The following is a 13,252-nucleotide window of genomic DNA, read 5'->3' on the forward strand; positions in this document are numbered from 1 at the left end:
TGTATGTATGAAAGAGCCTGAGCTGGATGTGTCAATTTTGAATATGGACAAGGTGCTTAATCAGCCGAGGAACCCAAATCCCCTTTGCCACAGCCAGGGGCACTGGGGCTTGAATTGGGCAGAGGTACCCTCCACACAGCCCTGCCAGCCCCCAGCAGGCTTCTGCCAACCACTGCCTGCAGAGGGATGCCACCATCACTCTGCTGCTGCTGAACTCCTGCTTTGAGTGGAAGTGTAGTGTGGGGGTTTGCATTGTTGACGGCCTGTAAAAAAACAATGGGGGCATGGCACAGCACAAAATGGCTGCCACATCCAAAACAGCTGAAAAGGAAATTACACACACACACACACACCACATTGGCCACACCACCAATGGGGGAAAGACCTGCTTCAGCCACTGCCATGCTACCTCTTTGCACCTCTCCTCTGTTCAGAATCAATGGGAGAGTGGTTATCCAATGAAACACGGGTCTGATGGAGAGACTGAGCCAGTGCAAACAGGAACTGAGTGAGGTGAGTAAACAGTCTCTTGTGGGATGTGGATAGAGATGGAGGTAGAATTCAGTTTAGTTTGCCTTTGAGCCTATGCAATTCACACTTTGGAAACAATACACAAACCAAAACACAGCAGTCCTTCAAAATTCATAGTTCTCTGAATTTTTCAATGCCGTTCCCCTGTCAAGTAATCCATACCAAAAAAAGGCATATTATATGGTAAAGTATGCACAGAAATGCATATATTAGTGAACATAACAATCCAAACTGTATTGTGTAGGGCAAAACTGCATGCAAAAATGTGTACATTAGAATAAATTCATAACGCTGATTAAAAGAAAACAATTGCAATCAAATATGGAAATGTGGGGAATGAGTTTAAGACTAGAAAAATGAGGGGGGGAGTTAAGTTTGTTGCTTTGTGTCCTTCTCTCACTGGATTTATTTAGCCTTCTCCCCTGATCCAACCTTCAAATTTGTCTTATTAATTGCCTTAACTTAACTGAACACATATAGGTCAATTGCATAGACAGGTAGTCACAACCATTCACCTGCAGCTACCACACCTGTCAAGTGTTCAGTTGCTTCAGCGGCTGCAGTTTCCATCTCTTTTGTTCTTGTCTCTTCTTTCAATTCCACCTGATGTTTTCAGCTTCAGGACTGAAAGAGAGGTGGAATGTTTTCTGGTCTATCAATGATGAGACATCATGAATAAACCAAGTATAGAACTCAGTGAAGAACTGTCTAAAAATGAAAGTATCACAAAGGGAAGACCAGTAACTTGCCAACTTTAAATTGAGGATAACACCTCCTTGGAGTATGTGTGTCCTACATATTTCTTAAAACAGCAGCAGAGTCATGTGACAACCTATAAACTTGCTCTTGTTCTGTTTTCTGTATGCCTTGCAGCAACCGAAATGTCAAAGGAGTCACTTACAGATATCTGCTGTTTAAAACAAAGAGGGCCATATCCCAAGATGGTATCTATTTGTGTCACTTCACTGAAATCAGCTGAGCGATGCTGATTCACACCAGCTCAAGAAATCATTCAGAAGACTCTCTGCCATGTTAGGTGACCTTCCATAGCCACACAGAAGCACTGGGCCAAAAATTACTTACATCCCCTTCTTCATCCATTGTGCCAATCTATGTGCTCCAGTTCTACGGTGAGATAGAGAAGGCATACCAAGCCATAGCTTTCTGTATGAAGTTGTCATACCACTGTACACATTGTTGTGAGTCTCTGGAGTGGTACAGGACATGGTTCATGGGCCAGATCTGGCAGGGCACATCCTTTTGTTAGATTAACTACAATCAATATGTTGCCATAGAAATGAAATGTTTCGCCAGCTACTTCTTGAAGTAGGATCATTTTAGGAATGTTCTGAGTAGGAAAAACTGAGAAGAGAAGGGGGCAGGTCTTCCTCTTTGTCATGCCTGACTCAGGTCTGAGCCAGGACAACTTCTCCTCCCATGAAGACCCCCTGACACAAAATCTGAAGAGCCTATGGAGGCTCCTGACTCTAGCATTGCAACAGCCACTTCCACCATCTCCAGAGAAACAATGCCAGGCCCTTGACAAATCAAGGCAGGGCACTCCTTCCCAGCAAAGGGCACAGTAATCCAGGTGCCTGTCTATACAGGACAGACAGCAGTTTGAGTTGGAAAGAAGTGAAGGGACAGAGAGCTGAGTTTAATATCTGTATGGATCACAGGTTTCTGGCAGTCTCCATAGAGATCTTGTGTAGGACCAGTGGACTTCAAGCCTATCTGTTTTGAATGTTTAAGCTGCATCTCTCCAACTCTGCTCAACTTGTACATTTGTAAACACTGTAAATGTAAATATTTTATCTCCAGTGACTTCCAAAAGAAAACCAAACCTGGGTTAGCAGCACCCCTAAAACTTCACACTACTCATTAAAGTGGAGTTTTCCCAGGGTGAGGCTCATCCATTGCACTCTGGGTGCACTGACCCCTGCAATTTCCCCAAATATGGGAAACTTGACTGAGTAATTTATGATTAGAATAGTTTGCTGGCTCGACATTTCTACTGCACATCTTCAGCATCCCCTTTCAACTTGTCTAAAAGTTGTTTGGAGCCAATAATGGCCTCCTGTGAGTATTATGTTCTGTGATAGCAGTTGCTGACATAAAAGCAAATCAGATTAGAAGAGATTTGTTCCTCAGAACCACACATTTGTAAGATGAATTAAAAATAATTCAGTTTATAGAGGAATCTTCTAGAGAAGGATTATATCTTAAGCAGAAGTCCCATGATAGAAAGTACTAGAACAACTCATAAAAACATTTGATGTTCATGGTATATAAGTGAAGGAACTGGGTTCAAAAGTTTGCTCACTGCTGAAGTTTAATGGCACTTTAGCCCACAAGTATTTCACATCATTACAGTTAGTACAGAAACGCTGGCTGATTAGGAATAAGAATAACCTTTCTTCATTATTCCTAATCATCAAAGGACAGAAAGAACAATTAGGTTAATGCCATATTCATATGCAAGATTAAGTGGTTTTATTAAAAATGGATACGCAGCTTATTCCTGTTTTGCTCCCTCTGAATAGCAGACTGGGGGTCTGTCCAATAATTGTTTGGCTACAGAAATGGTCATAGTAACAAATAATTTCCCATGGAGCCTGGGAAAGTTCCTATGGGCTGGTGCTGAAGCAGGAACACTTGAACTCAAAATTAGAATAATATGGATTCACATATTGTAGTGTAGCAACTATTAAGAGAGAATGGTTTTTGAAGGAAAGTTATAATGTGTGTGTGGTGTGATGGGCTTGCTTTTATGTTTGTGTGTATGCTCTGAGCAGTTGTTTCATTGTTTGCTATACTAATATAGCAGGTTTGGGGTACTAATAAAAATATTTAAAATACAACTATAAGACATAAAAAAGCAAAAAATATATAACAACATAAAAATTCCAGCAGCAGAGAGTAAAAGCAGTATACAGTGGTACCTCGCAAGACGAATGCCTCGCAAGACAAAAAACTCGCTAGACGAAAGGGGTTTTTGTTTTTTGAGCTGCTTCACAAGACGATTTTCCCTATGGGCTTGCTTTGCAAGACGGAAACATCTTGCAAGCTTGTTTCCTTTTTCTTAACACAATACAGTTGCGACTTGACTTTGAGGAGCAACTCATAAAACGCGGTGTGGTAGCCTTTTTTTAGGTTTTTAAAGACTTTGGTGATTTTTGAAGCTTTTCCCAAACTTTCCCGACACCGTGCTTCGCAAGACGAAAAAAATCGCAAGACGACAAAACTCGCGGAACGAATTAATTTCGTCTTGCGAGGCACCACTGTAATGTTTTGGGTTCTCTTATTTTTTTAGAAGTGGTAATGGTGCCTGAAATCTGCCAACCTAGCTGTTTGAAAGCACGCCAAAAAGTGCAAGTAGATAAATAGGTGCCGCTCCAGCAGGAAGGTAAACGACGTTTCCGAGCACTGCTCTGGTTTTGGTGTTCTGTTGCGCCAGAAGCGGCTTAGTCATGCTGGCCACATGACCCGGAAAAACTGTCTGCGGACAAACGCCGGCTCTCTCGGCCAGTAAAGCATGATGAGCGCCGCAACCCCAGGGTCATCTGCAACTGGACTTAACTCTCAGGGGTCCTTTACCTTTTTAAGAATATAAGAATAACTTGTTGGATCAACCCAGTGGTCCGTCCAGTCCAGCATTCTGTTTTCACAGTGGCCAACCAGATGCCAATCAGAAGCCACAAGCAGGATATGAGGATCTGAGGTACTCTCCCCTGCTGCAGTTTCCAGCAAGTTGTATTCAGAAGTATACTGCCCCCAACAGTGGAATTAGAACATAGCAAGTGGGTTATCAGCACACTCATCCACAATCAGCAGCCTTGGATCAGAAAAGGTTAAATTGAGAATGGAAAATGACTCCTCCATCTCTTGAGCATTCATATTGGTGTAAAAGCAGGTTTCTGAGTTCAACTTCCAATCTTGATATATGCCATTTAATTGTTTGATTGCTGGATGTGATAGCGACTTGGTGTACTCAGACCCATCCCTGTATTGATGTACCTTCACACCATCACTAACCTCAGGTTCTTTGCTGATAGGTCTTATCTGTGGGGCTACAGTCAGAATTTCTGTCTCCACTATCCTGACCAGTGTACCAGTTATGGCATTCAAATCCAAAACTTCCTTTTCCAGTGTGATAATTCTGCAAAGATTCCCTTTGCTGTTTGTCTAGACAGGAGACATTGGTCATGCAAAAGTTCCCACAGTGAATAAGTTTCAGTCTGTGTTGCGGCTGAGTCTATCACACCAAGATTGCTATTACACCTAGCTGAGGTTTCATTACATGGAAGAAGGTGAGATTGCCTTGGAGCATATCTATCAGTGCCTAACATGTCCAGATGAATTGGCCAGTTAGCTAAGCTTTCATTAGAGGAATATGTAGCAAAACCTCTCACTTGGGTTTAGGCTTTTCCAGCCCCATTACTTGCACTCTCACAATGTAAAGGGCCAGGCTTGTCCATGTTGTTGTTGTTGTTTAGTCGTTTAGTCATGTCTGACTCTTCGTGACCCCGTGTACTAGAGTACGCCAGGCACTCCTGTCTTCCACTGCCTCCCGCAGTTTGGTCAAACTCATGCTGGTAGCTTCGAGAACACTGTCCAACCATCTCGTCCTCTGTTGTCCCCTTCTCCTTGTGCCCTCCAACATCAGGGTCTTTTCCAAGGAGTCTTCTCTTCTCATGAGGTGACCAAAGTATTGGAGCCTCAGCTTCACGATCTGTCCTTCCAGTGAGCACTCGGGGCTGATTTCCTTCAGAATGGATAGGTTTGATCTTCTTGCAGTCCATGGGACTCTCAAGAGTCTCCTCCAGCACCATAATTTAAAAGCATCAATTCTTCGGCGATCAGCCTTCTTTATGGTCCAGCTCTCACTTCCATACATCACTACTGGGAAAACCATAGTTTTAACTATATGGACCTTTGTTGGCAAGGTAATGTCTCTGCTTTTTAAGATGTTGTCTAGGTTTGTCATTGCTTTTACCTCTGCCTCCCTTGCCGAGTCACAATAGTCCAGCATAGATTTTTGGACTAAATTTGGCAATGGAGTTCTGAAGTACTGCAGGTCTGTGCTCTTGTAATAACCATGTTAAGAACTGTTAAATGTGCTGAGTATCCTTTGGTCGATATGGTCTTCTAAGTGTTTCTTATCAGTTAAAAACGCTGAGCCAAAACAGCTGCTCTTCCAACTCCTGTCCTTCAGTGAAAATATATGGCTTTTAAGCCCACATAGAAGTAAAACAGATAAAACAGATACAGTGGTACCTCTGGTTACAAACTTAATTCATTCCAGAGGTCCGTTCTTAACCTGAAACCATTCTTAACCTGAAGTACCACTTTAGCTAAAGGGGCCTCCCGCCACCACACGATTTCTGTTCTCATCCTGAGGTAAAGTTCTTAACTGGAGGTACTACTTAACCGGAGGTACTTAACGGAGTCTGTAACCCGAAGTGTTTGTAACCCGAGGTGTTTGTAACCCAAGGTACCACTGTATGCACCTTGCCTACATGAAACAATTAGCATTAATTGCTGAGCCAACTGACTTTAAACATTTAAAAATGTTCAAGAGAAAAACAAATTAAACTAGAACAGACCACAGCACTCAAGGGCAAGCAGTCTTATTTGTCGCCATCTTCACTCAGAAGTCAAAGTGTGAAATCACTTCTTTTGTTCAAAGCACATGAGCTGTCACCTGACCAGAGGGGGCAGGGAACCCAAACCAGACTAGCCTGGTCTGCTTTCTTTAAAAGCATCTTGCTCTGTGGAAATCAACAGAAGAAAGATAAGCTGGCTCTCATTTTCAGTGTGGCTAAGCCAGGATTTCACATTGTGAAAGGCATTGTATTTGACACTTGGTTTTGTGTGTGTGTGTGTTTTGTCAAACCCTGTTTACTGTTACCAGTGACACCCATAACACATCAACCCCTCAACCAGAGGTAGCTTAGACTTGTGTACATATGTGGTGCCTGTCAAAATGAAATAGAATGGAAAGATAGCAGTGTGGCAGCAGAAACCATTACTTAAAGACCCCACCAGCTTTCCTGATGGACTTAGCTCTGGTGCAGGCAAATTGTAGTGATCTGTAGGCACATTTAGAGATTTGTGGCTACTTCCCAGCCATCTGGGTTAGGCTTTTCTAAATGAGAATGAAATTCCTTTCCCATTGATGCTGTCCGTATTCCTGATGAAATTTATCAGCCATAGACTAAAAAAAATAGCAACATATTAGAATATTAGAACAGAAAAATAGTTGGTATATCCCGAGTGAGAGTAGAACACCACCTGGTGGATAGATAATGTCATATCTAAGATCATTGCAATTACCTCCTATCTCATTTAATCCTTCCATTTGCTGTACAGTTTCTCTTTAAGGTAATGTTAATATCATTTGACAATAAACTAGCAGGATAAAAACTCCTTTGCGGGAGTAAGGAATGCTGGCATTTCTTGGCAAGAGCCTATTATCGACTAACTCTGCTCTGGCTCTTCTCTAGAATGTGGTTGCCAACTCTTTCTGGCAGGGCTCCTATGCCATTAATATATGCATAAAAAGCAGGAATTCAACAGGTAAAGCTTTTTTTAGCATGCAGGTGCAGTGATAGAGAGTGAAAAGTTGCCACATCCTTGCCCAAAGGTTGTGCTCATAATTTTTATTGTGTGTACTCTGAGGAAGGGGGTGGAAGGCAACAGCACCCCTCTTCTGTACACAGCGGGTGGCGCTGTGGTCTAAACCACTGAGCCTCTTGGGCTCACCAAGTGGAAGGTCGGCGGTTCGAATCCATGTGACAGGGTGAGCTCCCATTGCTCTGTCCCAGCTTCTGCCAACCTAGCAGTTCAAAAGCATACTAGTGCAAGTAAATAAACGGGTACCACTGTGGCAGGAAGGTAAACAGTGTTTCTGTGCACTCTGGTCAAAAGTGGTTTAGTCATGCTGGCCACATGACACGGGAAGCTGTCTGTGGACAAATGCTGGCTCCCTCTGTCTGAAAAGCGAGATGAGCACCGCACCCCATAGTCACCTTTGACTGGTCTTAATTGTCCACGGGTCCTTGACCTTGACCTTATACACATAATCTGCATAAACCCTCTGGGTGGTGTGCTGCTATTCCACTCATGTAGCAGACATGCATTTGCACAACAGAACAACCCTCTCTTCCTCTCTGCACCCCCTATTCACCCTTCCAAATCTACTCCAGAACACTGAGGGACCCTGCAGAGCAGATTTGAGCCCCACTACAGAAACATAACTCTGCTCACAGTGGCAGATAAAAACTGGGAGACAAGACATGGGCGAGGGAGGATGGTGGTCATGTGCTCTACTTCTTTTTTGAAAGACTTTTACTCCTTCAATTCTGTTTTAAAGAGCCATGAGAAGGACTCCTGAGAAGTCCTTGAAGTTGCCCATCAACATTAACACCTGAACAAGAGACTGAGCAGGCACACAGGTCACTTGGTCGCAGTCTTCCCCTCCATGGTGAGATTTCTGTTTCAATTCTGTTTCTAAGCTTGCCTCTATAAACCTATGCAAATTTCACATAAATATCTGTCCTCTTTTTTGCATTTCCTCTTTTCCACTGATGCATACATGGCCACTCTATTCTTTATTCATATGCATATATATATATATATATATATATATATATACACACACACACACACACATATACACACACACACACACACACACACACACATGCCTATTTTGCTTTTTAAAACCACACCCTTTGCCACCCTTATTTCTATATTGTGAGGGTCAGGTGGTGGTTCCCGATTAAACACACAGAACTGCAGCCACTACAGCTAGACCGGTCCAGACTGTCAGCTGCTGATTGATTGTGAACCTTCATCACTGCAGGTATGTTTCATAAAAAGTCCAGCTGACTGCCTTGTTTCACAGCTGATAAAGACATAGGAAGTACCACAGAAAGAGTTGTCGACCCTGCTTGGAGCCAGTTGATTTTGAATGCCAAAGTTTGACCCACATTCGAGGATGACGCTACATGTTAACACAGGCTAGATCTCCCCAAGTTTTTATTTTCACTTAAAAGCAGTTGCAGGAGGAAAGGACTGAGTGGTCCATAGCTCAGTGGCAGAGCACCTGTTTTGTCTTCAAAAAGTCTGAGATTTAATCTCTGGCATCTTCAACCCTGGTAGGATAGGGAAAGATCCCTGTCTGAAACTCTGGAGAGCTTTTGCCCATCAGTATAAATACTACTGATCTAGATGAACCAATGGTCTGCCATGGTGTAGGGCAGCTTCCTATGATGAGAGCAGGAAGGGTCTTAACCCTTTCCAGCAACACCATTTCCCCCTATCTGAATGTCTCCCCTCACTCCTTAGGCTGCTATTTGCCTGGCAGGGAATCTACATAGGTTCAAAAGTGGCAAATAGCAACTGGGGGTGGGATTTAGATCAGGAAAGTGGCACTGGGGAAAATGTTCACCGCTCTTCCCCACTCCACTGCTCTCATGCAGTTCAGACCACCACCACCCCATGCCCTGCAGCTGTTTTTCTAGCCTGCAAAACACTGAGAGAGCTTATCTCCTCCTACATAATGTGTGCAGTTTGACCCTAAGCAGGAAATGTGGATTGGACAACTGCTGATAAGTCAGGATTCTTTATCGCGTGGGTCATGTTAATAATAATAAATCTGGCCTCTAGCACGGTTTGCACTGATAGATCCTGAAGCTTAGAGACGTGAGATTCTAAAAATAACAAGTCTACTTCCAAGCCCTCCACCCCCTTCTTTCTGAGCCTTCCTTAACCTTGCACACCCTTGGTTAAGACAGAAATCTATTCTTGCCTCACCTCGGGCCTTGTGAAAAATAGCATTACTGTCATATGTATATAAATGGCTTTATTTGCTGCTGTGTTTCATGCTGTAAAGTATTTGTTTTCACAACTGCCATCACTTTTAGCAACAAAAATGAGGCTATGAGCTTGCAACCATTGCATCATCCAGCAGCTACATTTTAAAGTCCCGTTGATTTCAGTGGAAGAGATTTGTAATGGAAGCTATTTTAGGCACACTTTTACCATTCCTGTTGAACTAAATGAGACTTTAACTAAGCAATCCTATACACCATTTTGGGGGGCAGGGAGATGCTGCTGCTACACCTACACAAACAGTTGTGAAAGCCCACTCTTGCCCAGTTCAGGAGCAGGTGAGACCACACAAAGTCCTGTCATAACCAACACTTCAGCACGGTGATATAAGCTGGGTGGCTGGCAGGTTGGAGAGGATTTCATGGTTTTTTGGTGTTTTTCCTGCCTTGCATAAGCAGAAGTGTTTTCTATTACCACAAAACTGCCATTGAATTCAACCTAATAGTTATTAGACCTGCACAGTCCAGCTCAATCTGATCCAAACCGTCTTTTAACATAGTCACTACCAGGGGCCTTGGTCACTTCACATGCATATTTTCCCAGTGAGCTACTGTAACAATCCCAGCAACTCAGGTTTCTTTTGTACCAACCTCGGTGCAACATGGGATCTGTCTTGCTGTGCTGAAATCAACAGCAACTTCTCCATGGAGCTGTATGTACTTCACCACTTTCCTTTGGGGGACATCACTGATGATTCCACGCAGGCCCTCAATGAGCCGCTCTCCAGTACTGAGGGTGCTGATCGGGTTGCCAGCTGGCCAGATAAAACAGCTTTGCTTGCTCGTGTGCTTTTGACAGCCACTTGATCTGCAGAAATCAGCAGGGAAGGCTTTCATTGGGGGAAAGAAATCAATAGTACCTGCTGCTATCTGCACATCAAACTGCTCTCAAAGGAGGGGTGGGGAACCTGTGGCCCTGTGGATGTTGTTGGACTCCAACTTCCTTCAGCCCCAGCCATCATAGTTACCAGTAATGCCGAGGGCTGGTGGGAGTTGGGCCATAGGTGGCCCATCCCTGTGTTAGGGAGACAACAGCCCATCAAAGAAGTTGGCAAACTTAAAAGCTGAATCTCGGGGATCTGTGATTCCAATTATGAAATTGTCATCTACTGAGCCTGTTGTTGGCCAATGCCTGGGTCATCATCATATTACCAAAACTGAGAATTTTGTTTAACATCTAAGCACCGGCTGCGCTCAGAACAACAAACAGTGGTGCAAAACACTACTGCTGCTTGATTGTCTGCCAGCAATGCACTCAGTTAACCTGCCTCCCTTCTTATCCTTGTTGACAAGATTAATATTGGGCATTTTGTCTGAAATGGAGCCTCAGTTCAGGCCCATTTATCCTCTTTCCCATTAGCAAGACATTCTGTGAGCTCTTTATCAGGAGCTGGCAGATGGGGGCTGTATTTATCATGGCTGCCCAGAAACTCAGTCAGCTTTGGGGGAAATAGCAGGGCCTGTCAGATTCGGCCTAACTACAGGTGTGCTCGGTGTCTTCTCCTAGAAAAGTAAAATGCACACACATGCAAAAAAGAAAAGAAAGCCCCATAGTGGTACTTGAGTCAACCAAGCACCCAAAGCCAAACATTTGGTGAGTAGGCTGAACAAATGATCAGTGGGAGAGAGCAACTGGCACTGAGCCTGACTTGGGGTGGGGTGTTAGGCTCTTCCCAACGCAGCAAGCATAGGGCTGGCAACACCCCTTGCGCAGTGGTTCCCAAGCACCCAACATCCCCTCCATCAACCATGTGATGTCATAATGACACCATGCAACTGACAGATGAGTTGTCTCAAATTCCATCCACCTGTCAAAGTTAACCTGTCCTGCTCGAAGCCAAACAGTTCCCCCACCTCTTTGTAAGAGGGTAGGACAGTGGGCCTGAACCCCAGTTATACATATTATGTGTGTGTGTGTGTATATACTAAAGCAAAGTACTAATCATCTTAATTTGCCCGGTAGTGTCTAAACATATAAATTAACATGTGAATGTTATTTTTTTTTTAAATGTGTCTTGGGCCTGTGCCCCAAGTCCTTTAAGTAGCTACTAGCAATGCCCCTGGAGCCAGGGCTCGATCCCTGGAGTGAAGAGGAGCCCAAGGTTGTGCATGCAGCGGAGTGAGATGGCAGAGTAGACTGTGCAGCATGAGTGCAGAATTGCCCCTCTTCTGTCTGGGTAGGTGCCTTATTCCGTTCCCTTCTTGGGTGGAAATCCCATGGCCCTATCATCTCAATTTTTAGGAAGCAACTAACTGCATTCCCTCCCCACTTCTTACTTATTTAGGAATACAGCAGCTGATGCCCAACATAGGCATCACATATCAAACACCTACACAAGTTAGATAAATATATATATGCATACACCCCTGCGTTGTTATTATTTTTGCACCCAATAACTTAACAATGCCAAAAATGATACCTTTTGAGACAAATAAACTGGCATGCAATGTATTCTTTTAAAGGTACTTGCTGATTTCCCCACCCGTACCCCAAACTTTCCTCCCCTGAGCGTGCATCTCTCTGTGTGTACATATAATTTATGGAACTGAATGTGCAGCTGGCTTTTTTTCTGACTCACCAAGAGAGGTGGGGCAGGAAGCTATTCGGAATAAAAGGATACAGCACAGCTCCTGCTTTGTCTCTGCCTGTGTCTACATGTGAAGAGCAGTAAGGAAACTGATAGGAATGAAACATGTTGTTGGAGGGGTAGACTACTCCTGCAAAGGGAGGCTCTGTTGATAAACTTATGCTGCAAAGAAAGAAATGTGAGCTCTGTGTGTGTGTGTGTGTGTGTGTGTGTGTGTGTGTGTGTGTGTGTGTGATGCCAGTTATGTACACACACATGCACAGGAAACAGCTGAAAATAAATAAATGAATGGGTAAGAGTCTTGCATGGAGTCCATAGGCTTCCCATGAAAAGGATTTGAGTCCTGTAGTTGAAGCAATGTCTCCAGGGAGACAAACTTCCATTAATACTGCCTATGTACAACACATATGCACTGCTGTCTCTGCAATGTCAATCTGCATTTTGCAGCGGAGAACAGGCATGGGCAGCCCCAACACTGTGGTTGTCCTGCGTACGGAGAGACAACAGAATTAACTTCATCCATTCCGTTCACAAAGGGCAATCTTCCGCAGTGAACTATGTACCAAACCAAGGTCAGACTTGAATGGTCACAGCCACAAGATGTCACTATTGCCTTACCTGTGTGCCTCCACTTGGGCTTGAAGCAAAATTACCTGCTTGGTGGGCTTCATCCTATGCCACCCCAGGGCCATTTTGAAGTAGTATTTGGAACCAGGTGGGCAGGCCCATTGGGACACCTTAGCATTCAAAAACAGCCGTCTTCCCAAGCTATGGTAATTCTGAATTGGGCTTTATTCAACCCACACTAAAGGAAAGAGCAGTTTAAATTTGTCGTGGATGTAACATTGAAAACAGCCTCTCTGAAGTGATTGCTCCCCATCCAAGCCAACCATATCTTTCAGATGTACAGCTTATAAGTATTGAAGCTGTCACATTGTGAGTCTCCCCCACTGTCCATCGTGGCCACAAGACAGATCTTTTGCATCAGCCTTTAGAAAACAGAACTGACTTGTGTTAGCTTGATATTGATGGCATGGATTATTATTTTTAAACTTGTTCCCTAATGGAAAGCACTAATGAGTCCTTGCTTTGAAACATTAATATGTTTTAAATTAATAATCTCTTGCCGCAATGGATTGCACAATTGCTTTCATTTCATTTTCAAATGATCTAAGGCAGGGGTGGAAACCTGTGGGCCATTTATTACCCCCCCCTCCCCCAGTAGTTTTTTTACCT

The sequence above is a fragment of the Podarcis liolepis genome (genome assembly GCF_965112155.1).
Source record: "Podarcis liolepis genome assembly, chromosome: 6".
NCBI classification, from domain to species: domain Eukaryota; kingdom Metazoa; phylum Chordata; class Lepidosauria; order Squamata; family Lacertidae; genus Podarcis; species Podarcis liolepis.